This window comes from Lactuca sativa, chromosome 7, assembly GCF_002870075.4.
Source record: "Lactuca sativa cultivar Salinas chromosome 7, Lsat_Salinas_v11, whole genome shotgun sequence".
In the NCBI taxonomy this organism is placed as follows: domain Eukaryota; kingdom Viridiplantae; phylum Streptophyta; class Magnoliopsida; order Asterales; family Asteraceae; genus Lactuca; species Lactuca sativa.
In genome coordinates this window covers 142991397-143002367 of record NC_056629.2, presented here as the reverse complement: position 1 = coordinate 143002367, position 10971 = coordinate 142991397, and the positions used below count along the sequence as shown (strand labels likewise).

General features: G+C 37.4%; 1 pseudogene; it reads left to right on the top strand.

The window, feature by feature from the left end:
- Positions 1-453: 453 nt before the first annotated feature.
- LOC111904321 (carboxyl-terminal-processing peptidase 3, chloroplastic-like) lies at positions 454-2406 on the top strand (annotated as a pseudogene).
- Positions 2407-10971: the final 8565 nt, after the last annotated feature.

The following is a 10971-nucleotide window of genomic DNA, read 5'->3' as shown; positions in this document are numbered from 1 at the left end:
TCTTCTTGGCTGAGGGGCCAGATTGACGAGACCTATGAGAATTCTGAGATCGATCATTGCTCCCTATGTGACTATGTGAGGATACAGAGATTAATGGCTGCGACAGGGTTTAGCAAACCTCCTTATTTCTTCTCTACCAAGTATAATAAATGTTGGGTCAAGTCTCTAGCTCTGCATTCTCTCTACCATTGCATTCTCTCTCTCTCTCTCTCTCTCTCTCTCTCTCTCTCTCTCTCTGGAAAACCCTAATCATCCTTCTAGTTTTCTGAACCAAGAAAAAGCGTGGTTTGTGTATTTGTAAACCCGATATAGAGATTTTTGGGTCCGATTTTTAGGGATTACCATAAATCCCCTTAAATCCAACCATTACACTTGTTCATTCATTCCCCATAAATCCCTTCATCTTGATTACGATCTACAAACCCCCTAAATCCCCCAGTTAGAGTATCTACCATGGATGCTCTACGCCGACCTAATCTTGATCTTAGTAATTCTTCACCCCTTTCATCAATTTACACCAAAACCCCTCAAACACCAACCTCTTCAACTTTTCCCTATAAGTACGATTATCTTCTTCCAATTTCAATGGTTACCATAGCAAGTGTAATGTACCAACACCACCTCAAGCTTTACCCAAGGAAAATTCGAACGAATCAGTTGAATCCAATAAGAAATTGATTGATTCAATCGCTAAAGGTTTGATCGGGCTCGCTGCTGCAGTCTCTGTTTGTTTAGATTCGCCAGCTCTTGCCGAGTCCTTGACAATAGCATTCCCAACTTCTCATACTCATGAGGTAGGTGTTCAGTTCGATCATCTTTTTTAGTAGTTTGTTTGGGTTGTGCAGATAAGGTGTTCGATTTATTGCTTATATGGGTTTGGTAAAATTTGATTTCGTAACAGGTGAATGTTGTGCAGCGAACTCTCGTAGAGACTTAGGGTTTGATCAGAGAGACTTTTGTTGATCCAACTTTTAATCATCAAGTTACGATTCATTTTTGTTGTTTTATGTCATTTAGTGCCAATAAGGTTAACGTAAGTTTATGTGTTTTCTGTAGACTGGGACTCGAAATTCCAACAAACAATGGTGGAAATGCTTCCACTTAGAACAACTGATGCCGCATACAGCAAGATTAAAGGAATGCTTTCTACTCTTGGAGATTGCTTCACTCGCATTATCAGTCCAAAGGTGCAACTTTTCGCATTACTTTTACAAAATTGTCCCTGTGGTTTCTGAAAGAGTTTTCAGTTTTGGACTAAAATTCAAAAACAACAGGGACCATTTTTGTAACTTATTCTTACTCCTATATTCCAAAAGGGGAAACTTACTCTATTTTCCTTTCGGCAATGATTTGTACAGGAATACCAAAGTTTTAGAATTGGAAGTGATGGAAACGTGCAAGGAGTTGGACTATTTGTGAATACTGAACCAGAAACCGGTCATCTGGTTGGTGATGTCGAGACTTGAACTTGAGACCTCAGTTATGGATTCTTATTTATTTTTTATTTTTAAAAATTTAAAATTTTTTGTTTCAGGTTGTATTGTCCTGTGTTGAGGGTAGCCCAGCTGCTAGATCTAGAATACATGTAGGAGATGAGTTGATTGAAATAAATGGAGAGAGTTAAAGGGATTAGTGGTGAAGCTGCTGTACAAAAGCTTAGAGGTCATGTTGGGACAAGTGTTACAGTCAAAGTGCACAATGTAAGTTTTGTAGGAAGGAATGTAATGGTTGATTCCTTTCTAAAGGATTTTATAGAAATTTGTGCATGTTCACATTTATGATCTACAGGGAAAAAAGTTGGCCATTGACTCTAGTTTTAGAGAGGTGAAACTACCCCGGGAATTCATCAGACTTTCTCCTATATCAAGTGTCATCATTCCTCATAGAACACCAAATGGTCATGTGTCCAAAACCGGATATGTAAAGCTATTAGCCTTCTCCCAGGTGCCTATTAATTCTCTAAATCTTAGTCTTACTTTATAACTTCATATCTTAAATTCATCTAACAACAAGATTTTGTAAACAGCCTGCTGCTACAGATATGAGACACGCCATTCGTGAATTGGAAAATCAGGGTGTTGAATCTTGCATTTTGGATCTCCGAAACAATCCAGTAAGTAGCCTAAAGTTGACTTTAGTAAACTTTTGTTTGACTATTTACAAGTATTTACATATATATGTTTATTTATAGGGTGGTTTGGTGAAGGCTGGACTTGATGTTGCTCAAATATGGCTGAATGGAGATGAGACTCTAGTGAACACAATAAATCGAGATAGGAACATGCTTCCTATTAACATGATCAATGGCCATGCTCTTACTCGTGATCTGCTAGTTGTTCTTGTAAGTTTTTTTTTGGCATGAAAATCTATATATTCACCTTCTTTTACATCTTTTGCTAGTGCTGACATGGCAGTGAGACAACGGCCACATCAGAAGAAGTATAAGCTGAGAACTGGTTGTGTTAATGTGTCCTATTCTCATAAACCTGGTAACATGGAGCACACAAAGGCTACAAGAAACATGTGACAGTTGGCGAAAAAGGTGTTATTTTATCCCCCCCCCCCCCAATTTTTTTTTTTGATATTTTACATTTGTATAAACCTAATATGATTTTGTTTTTTGAAATAAATTGATTTGTGCAGGGGAAACAAGGTTTATAAGAGTGGAGATTTATCAGAAGCTGAAGTATGTTATTCAAAGGGTATTAGTTCAATACAACATACAGAGACACCTGGCGTTTGTATACAGCCTCTTATTTTCTGTTATAGCAATCGTGCAACTATACGCATGGCTCTTGGAAGAATGAGGGAAAATGTCTAAACGACTGTAGAATGGCTGCTGCATTAGATCCCAATTTCATGAAGGTCAATAAGCTCTTTTTCAGAGAAACTACTTAATGTGAAAGGATAGGCTCTTCTCATGGTATGTGAATGTGATTCATAATCTTTGTTAGTTTAATAATTGAAATTGACTGATTTTCCCCTACTTATTACACAACTAGGGAAGCATAAAGAGATGGTTCAATTGTGTGAGCAAACCCTAGATACATCGGGTACTCAAAATTCTACCAATTTTTTAAACTACTTTCCCTTTACTTTTGAGTTTTAACCTCTTAATATTATATGATATTTATAAACCAGGGAGGGGAACTTCAGTGGTGAAGATACTGTTGGGTTACCACCATGAACAAGCATGGGAAGCATGATTTGGATATTCCAATCATTGTCAACCCAAGAAATGATCCTCCATTGATTAATGTCCCTAAGTTCATCATGTTGGAGAATGTGACAGAAGATGATATTCACTTTCCAGGGCATATTCACTTTCCAGGTATATTACAGTTTACAAGAAATAACAACGTACTTTTATGTATTTGCTTACTGTGAAAACATTTTACTTTTATTTCTTTCTATTACAGTTTACAACACTGCACTTTTCATTTATGCTCTTACAAGATTTGTTGTAAGTCCTTTAATCTGAAGCCACTAGACATCAGGACAGTTATTAGCTTTTGTACACAATCGTCTAACTAAATGTACCTTTTAAACTGGGATACTGCAGGCCTATGCATGAGATCACATTTTCAACAATAGACATACAAAAGCTCCTAAGTCAGGTATTAAAAATTCCACCTTTTTCCCTTGGCTTGATGCATATTTACTATTTAGCTTATTATTTTGATTTACACTTGCAGGAAATTAGAAGCGAGGAGCTACATAATGATGTTTCATAGATGCTCCTTGGTTATAAACAGGTATGAATATGATTTACACTTCCAGTTCACATTGTATCCAATTATGGAGAGGATATTTGGCCCCATAGTAGTAGCTCGTATTGCAGGAGTAAGCGAGTTTTCTTTAATTTAGTTTTTCTTTTACCATTTGTTTAATTTAATTATTCATTTTTTATGTAATTATTGATTTTGCATGAGAAAAAGAGTTTTATATATGAATCTTGAAAAATGGGATGTTTGTTTGATAAGTGAGGTCTTGAATATGTTTTGTGTAGGTTGTGTCTATACCACTACTCACAAGTTATCCATTCATAGCCATGTTGACTGGATTTGCTCTCTCGTTGACTTTAAATTGTGCATCCATTATAAAGAATGTTTTATATGTAAGTTTTTCAGGGACTAAATCTGTCTACTTCATTAATTGCATGCTACTATTAGTTTATTTCTTAATATAAGATAATATTTGCACATATTTATGCAAAATGCAAGAAATGTTATAATTATTTTTATCTTGATAATTTGGTTTCTTGTCATCAACAGGTATTCATCATAACGGGGACATTCATGTTGCAAAATAAAGATGTGGTAATCTTCGCCTCCTTAGTTCTATAGCTTTTTTTAGGGTTAGATTCATAAAGTAACAATGCACTTTCATTGATTTATTTATTTATTACAAGTTTATAACATCTTAATTTCATTTTTTCTTATTAGAACATTGTTCTTTGAAAAATCTACCCAATTATCTTATTGTATAGCTTGAGTGCATCTGTGGCTTAATCTTAATAATAATTCAGTTTTATATTATCTTATTGTCAAGTTTGTTTAGTAAGCTTAAGAAGAGTAAACATGTTATCCTTATCTCAGTTGCAGTCAAGCCACAAGCTTCCGGGGCCAATTCAGTTGCTGAGACATTTTTTGAAGTCAAACACCTTCTTCTTGTGTATATGTTCAATAGCAAATTCAGTACTTTCTTGTGTATAAGTTCTATTAGAAGACAAACATATTTTTGATCCCTTTGATATCCATTTGTTTACTATTGGAATGATTATTTGTATGACATTAACTTTTGTGCAATGTATTATATTTTTTGTATATGGTATTTTATTTTCTATTATGAGACATGAAATGGAAATTTAATTTGAAAATTAGTAAATCTATAAATAATTTTTTTTAAATAGTTAATATTATGATATGCAAAAATGTATGTCATCTGCATTTATGACATGGCCTTTCTTGACAGGGGCTTTCTTGATACGCATTGCGTGTCATTAACACGCGCGTCGTAAGGTTACGATACGCAAATGCATGTCGTCTTCCATTATGACAAGGTCTTTCTTGATACGCATTGCATGTCGTAAACATGCGTCGTAATTGCGCGCAAAAGTGCGTCGTGTCTCTTTATGACAGGACCTTCCTTGACGCGCATTTGCGCGTCGTCTGAGCCCTTTCCGACGTGCAATGAGCATTGTAAAAGGCTGCTTTTCTAGTGGTGATTGGGCACCTAAAGCGAGACCGCCCAACTGAAAGGAAGGACAAGGGCATAGGAGGAGTCTAACTCTAATGCCTAGGAAGAAGCATCAAGAAACCTGATAGAAATTTGGTACGTCTCTCAATCCTAGATAACTAACCAAAAACATTAAAAGGCTAATTCTAAATGTAATTAGTCTTCCGATAAGACGAAAGTCGAAGCACTGTCGTAAGAATTCAAAGTTTCATCAGGTAAAGCTATAATGGCTCGGTATAAACGTGAAGTCCATGTATAATTAAGACGGATAGACCTCGAGTGAGTGATGTTGTCTCATTTCCTATTCCTCGTTTGGTTGTGGATTTAGGGCAGAGTCGCTCAGTCAATAGTCCTTCCCACCTTAAATATACATGACTAGTGTATACTAGGCAATTATAGAGAGGCCTCATGAGAATCCATTCATGAGAAGTACATTATTCTGAAACCTCAGGACCCTATATAGTTCCGCGTTGACTCTATCAGTCCAAGTATCCGCGACAGTGATACATGGGACATAACCCGAGATGCCAAGAACTTGTGTGCCCGTTCAGCACATGGCCTATCGACCCTCATTCTATGTCATGTCGATGTATGCCAACTTCGACGCCTCTATCGATCATGGTTTGACTCAGTGCAACCATGTGTAAATTCCTAGTGCTATGTAAAAAGAACTTACACCATAGCCATTCGGCGGATAAAAGTTCTTCCGAACTTAATAATAAAACCTAATGCGATCCATCGGTCGTCGCTCTTATCTAAAACTTTCCGAAATACCCCTGTGTAAGGGTATTGCGCGCTGTTAACCAAACCCTTCTTAGACAGATAGGAACCGAAGCGAAAGACACTGCATGCATACCAGAAGACGACAACCACCTGAAACCTATTCCGTAGATCCTTCAGAAAGACCCTTCGCACCTCACAATCATGTTCGTGAATCAAGAGGATAGAACTCATGGGACTGACTAATATAACTGAGTATATGCATAAGGGTGGTATATAATTGAGATCAAAAAGATTTAAGATGTGTGCTTCCTCCCTACTCCCTGTTCCTCGTTGGGTTGTGGGTATGGGGTGGAGTCGCACAACTGAACATCCTGCCGACCTCAATTATATACGGCTTGCATACACCAAGTATTAGTGGTTAAGCCAAGTATGAGCCCTACTAGGAACCTCATAGTAAAACACTTCATCGTATCCCATAGAATAGGAACTAGAGTCAAGAGAACCACTGCAGGTTGAGCTACTATAATGACCACAAATCCGAAATTTGTTGTCATCCCGGTTATGCCAACATAGTAGCTAACACCCTCAGTTGGTAAAGAAATATGATTCATAAGAGTCAAGGACATTGAATACGACCATCCATTCACACTTAATCCCCTGAATTAAGCATCTCAGCGGATATCCCAGAAATCCGGAAGCTGCGATAAGTTTAACCTTGAGAAGCGTGGATGAGGAGATTAGACGTTCTGAGTGACGGAACACCATACTTCTAGACTTAACCTAAGATCAAGAAAAATCAGAACCCCCGGAAGAGTAGTTGCAAAAGATGCTCGCACTACTAAGGCACTTCGTCCACCCCATTTTTGACGAGTAGTGCCTAGGACGCTCCGCCTCCTCAAGTGGAAGATGTCACAGTCGCCCTGTAAATGATAGACTGCGTTCTCCAAAGTGAATACTAGAATGCCAAGAACCACAGGATAACCTTCATAACCAAGAAAACTTGAATAAAGTGCGAAAGTAGGTCACGTTAAGCCTTATAACCCAGATCCCGAAGAGATTATAGACTTGACACCAGTCTAGGTGTTAGTCGATGGGTTATACAAGAACACGCACTTTCTGCAACTAAAATAAACCGACGCCTTAAAGAATATGGCATGTCTTAGAGATTCATTGGACTGCTAGGTGTTCCCAAGAATACTATCTCACACAGAAATAGTAGAACCACCTCCCAAGATAGTCCAACATTTCAGAAAATCTCTAAGGACTGAGTTGGCCCTGAGCAGAGACGGCTATTCATGAAACAACAAAGCAGGTAAGAGCATGATTCTTTCCTATTGAGAATCATACTGTGAAAGCATCTGGTAGACGATGAAGATAAGTTAAAAACTTTTTAAACGATCGTCTGGTCGAAAACCTATCTCACCGACCCTGAGAGTTTCCGTTAAAAACAACTCAGGAATCAGAAGTGCAGGTCCATTTTTGCACAAGATTGAGATAGACACCCTACAACAAATAGATACCAGTAGACATCCAATTCATCCGATGGTCCAGAAAACCTCTAAAATCCAATCAGTAGGAAACATGAATCCGAAATCGACATGAGCTTTCTAAGAACCAACCCGAAGAACTACACTCCCAGTATGAGAGAACGTTTGGAACTTCAAAATGGCGATCACGCCAGTGATGATCCCACCGTAGAAGTACATTATGTTCTGAGAACCGAAAAGCTCTATCTTCCCAAGAACTTAGGACCATTCGAGATTCTTTATAAGAATTGGTCCAACCCTTGTCAGACCACAACTACTTTTGGAATTCCATAAATTCCACCGTAGTCTATTCACGTCCCCACCATGGACAAAGTATTTGTCCGACGTGACTTGTATAAACCCACTCGTATTAATAGCAATTATTGGGAACCTTAACTTCGTAGAAAAACCCGTAGGAAACTGTGAACCGAGGAATCAAGTGAGCGTAACAGATCCGCATCCCACTAGTGAAGGTTCGCTGGAACGCCATGCGAAGACCGGAGTTTACTTGGGAGTGCGAGGACCAGCCGAATAGGAAGTACCCTCATCTCTTACACAATTGTTCATGCCTACTTCTTTGCCTAAAATCTAATTTCGGGACGAAATTCCCTCTAACGGGGGGATGATGTGACAACCCAAAAATTTCCGTTAGTTTTAACGTCGAAATTAAGTACGTAAAAAATTAGCCAAATTTATCCCAAAAATATTTTTGATCGGAATTAAACCTGTTGGAATATTTTAAATAATATTCGTCAAGCATACCAAAAATAAGGCGGTCTAATTTTAAAATTTGCCGTGTTTAACGGTAGTCGTGAAAAACCCCGTTTGCGGTTGGTGTCAGGTGGAACCCCAACCAGGCCATAAACTCCACCCTATATAAGGGTTGAGTGGGGTTCATTCCAACCCTTTTCCACACCTTAGGAGTCTCTCTCTCTCTCTCTCTCTCTCTCTCTCTCTCTCTCTCTCTCTGTACTTTCTCTCTCTACAAATCGGGTTTGGTCAAAAATCGCCTCTTTCAAGCCCCAAACTAGTAAGTGATCTATCCTAACTTGTTGTCTAGCTCGTTTAACTTAAAAATTCGTGTTTAAGACTCCCAAAAGTGGCAAAATCATGAGTTTATGATCCAAGAACACTCTTGGACCGTAAACACCCATAAATGGGGTTTTGATGCCTCAAAACCCTTCCAAACCACTTATGGAGCTTAGTTATGACTTAAGGGCTTACATGAAAGGACTTAAAACACCAAAATCTAAACAAATGGGGGGTAAACATGAGTTTACGGTCTAAGAACATTCTTGGACCGTAAACCAATCTTCAAGGACCATAAACACCTTTTTGGGTGTTAAATTACCCCTTAAACACCTCCAAAAGCTTCCATGAGTGTCTAGAGCCTTGTAATCCTTCATGTGATGCACCAAAACATGCCCCAATGAGAAACACTTGAGTTTACAGTTTGTTAAGGTCTCCTAAAACCGTAAACTCATGTGTTTAAGGTAGTAAACTCACCAAGAACACCTTCATAGACCGTAAACACCTTTCCAAGGTGTTTAAGTGCCTTTAACACCTTCCTATGCTCATATAAGTGACTAGAACCTTGCCTACATAGCCTAGAACCACCAAAGCACAAAAGAAATTGACTAACATGAGTTTACGACCATAAACTCACGTGTTTACGGCTGTAAACTCCTCAAGAAGTGGCCCATGGACCGTAAACTCCCTATTATGTCCATTTTGAGCCCCAATCACTTCCTTAGCCCTTGATTTGACTCTAACATGATTCTATGAGTGAGATAAGAACTTTAAACATCCCATGACACCACTACCATGAGTTTACGGTCGTAAACTCATGGGGGAAGTGGTCTTGAAACTGTAAACACCCATAAGGGCCATCATTTGAAGAGTAAACTCCAATGTGAGTCCATACACACCTTCTATGCAACCCTTGGAACTTCTAGCACTTGTAGCAAAGTGTTTTTATGTAGTAAGACATCCTTATTTGCTTAATTAGTTATTAAATGACTAGTTAGATACTTAAATGTATCATTACATGTTAAATAGGATTCGCGTGTGTGGTCAAGTCCTCACTTAACACTTAGCATCCTATACCGTCAAACAATATAATTTCTTTATGAATATATTATTCATATAATATATTAATAAATCATAATAAATCCTCTTTCTCCTTAGTTCATCCTATCAGTTGCTATGGTGAAGGCAATTGAGAACTCGTAGAACTCATATGCATAAGTAACTTTACTGGAATGGCATAGAAATAAAATTTTGTCAACACGATAGGTTACAAACCTCAAGTCGTGTGCTAGTGTCTATAAGGTTTACTCTTGATTAGTTCTTGAACCTTTTTGAAGATCATTTAGACTCCCACTGACCTCTTGACATATAAGATTCTCTTGTCAAGAAACATGTCTTGACAAACAAATATTCAACAGTTAGTGCGGATTCTTATCAAGACAAACTACTACACACAATTGGTCTTAGTCGGTCTTTGTCTTATCCAAGACATCACAACTAACCAATTTCAAACGTGCAAGAGTAACAAAAAGAAATTTTGTACTTTACACTTGATGCGTGTGTTAAAACTTCTTAAGATGTGTCACTCAAGTCACAATCTTGGAGTATAACTCTAAGACTTGATTTTGGAACGAAGTATGATTCACTTATTGATTTAACCATTTCAATAATTTTCGATTCCTCTTCTTAACCATACTAGTGTACTAAGGTTTACCTAGAGGATCAATTGTGATATGGTTTCACAATCAATAAGACGATCATAAAACATGATACTAAAGTACTCTCCCATCATTTCAGATTGGAGAAACTTTTATCTTTCTGCCTAATTGATTCTTTTTATTCGTTCTGCTATTATTGAAACTTTTCAATAATTCATAATTATACTTAATCTTGTAAGCATAACCATATTTACTAGACTTTTAGTAAATCATGACGAATAGTCTTATTGTTATTTGTGATGGACTTGACCAGTGCACAACATTGTGTTCTAGTCCTTTAGTCCTTCACTTGACTCACATACTTCTGTGATCAAGGAATTAGTCTTTATTTCATAAGTACCAAGATTTCCATACATCACATGATTCAAATCATATGATTCCAAGCTTCTATCCAATTCAGACTTAGGCGATGAAAATCTTTCCTTACTTAGAAAAATTATGACATTACCATAAATAACATAACTAACAATCACATCCACTTAATATTGCTTAGAATACACAAGCATCAATTTTCATCAATAACATTGCAAGGATATATAAATAAGACAAACTCAAAATTTATTTTATTTATAAAAAGGTGCGGAAAAACTTGTCCTTACTATGCAAATTCAAATGAAAACTATGCTATTACATATTCCTAAGCAATCTCATAACTCTAAGTAGAAGCTTAAAATCCAATCATCGAATCATGCGATCGAAATCCATTTTTTCGTGATCAGAGTCAGCTCACTTCGTCC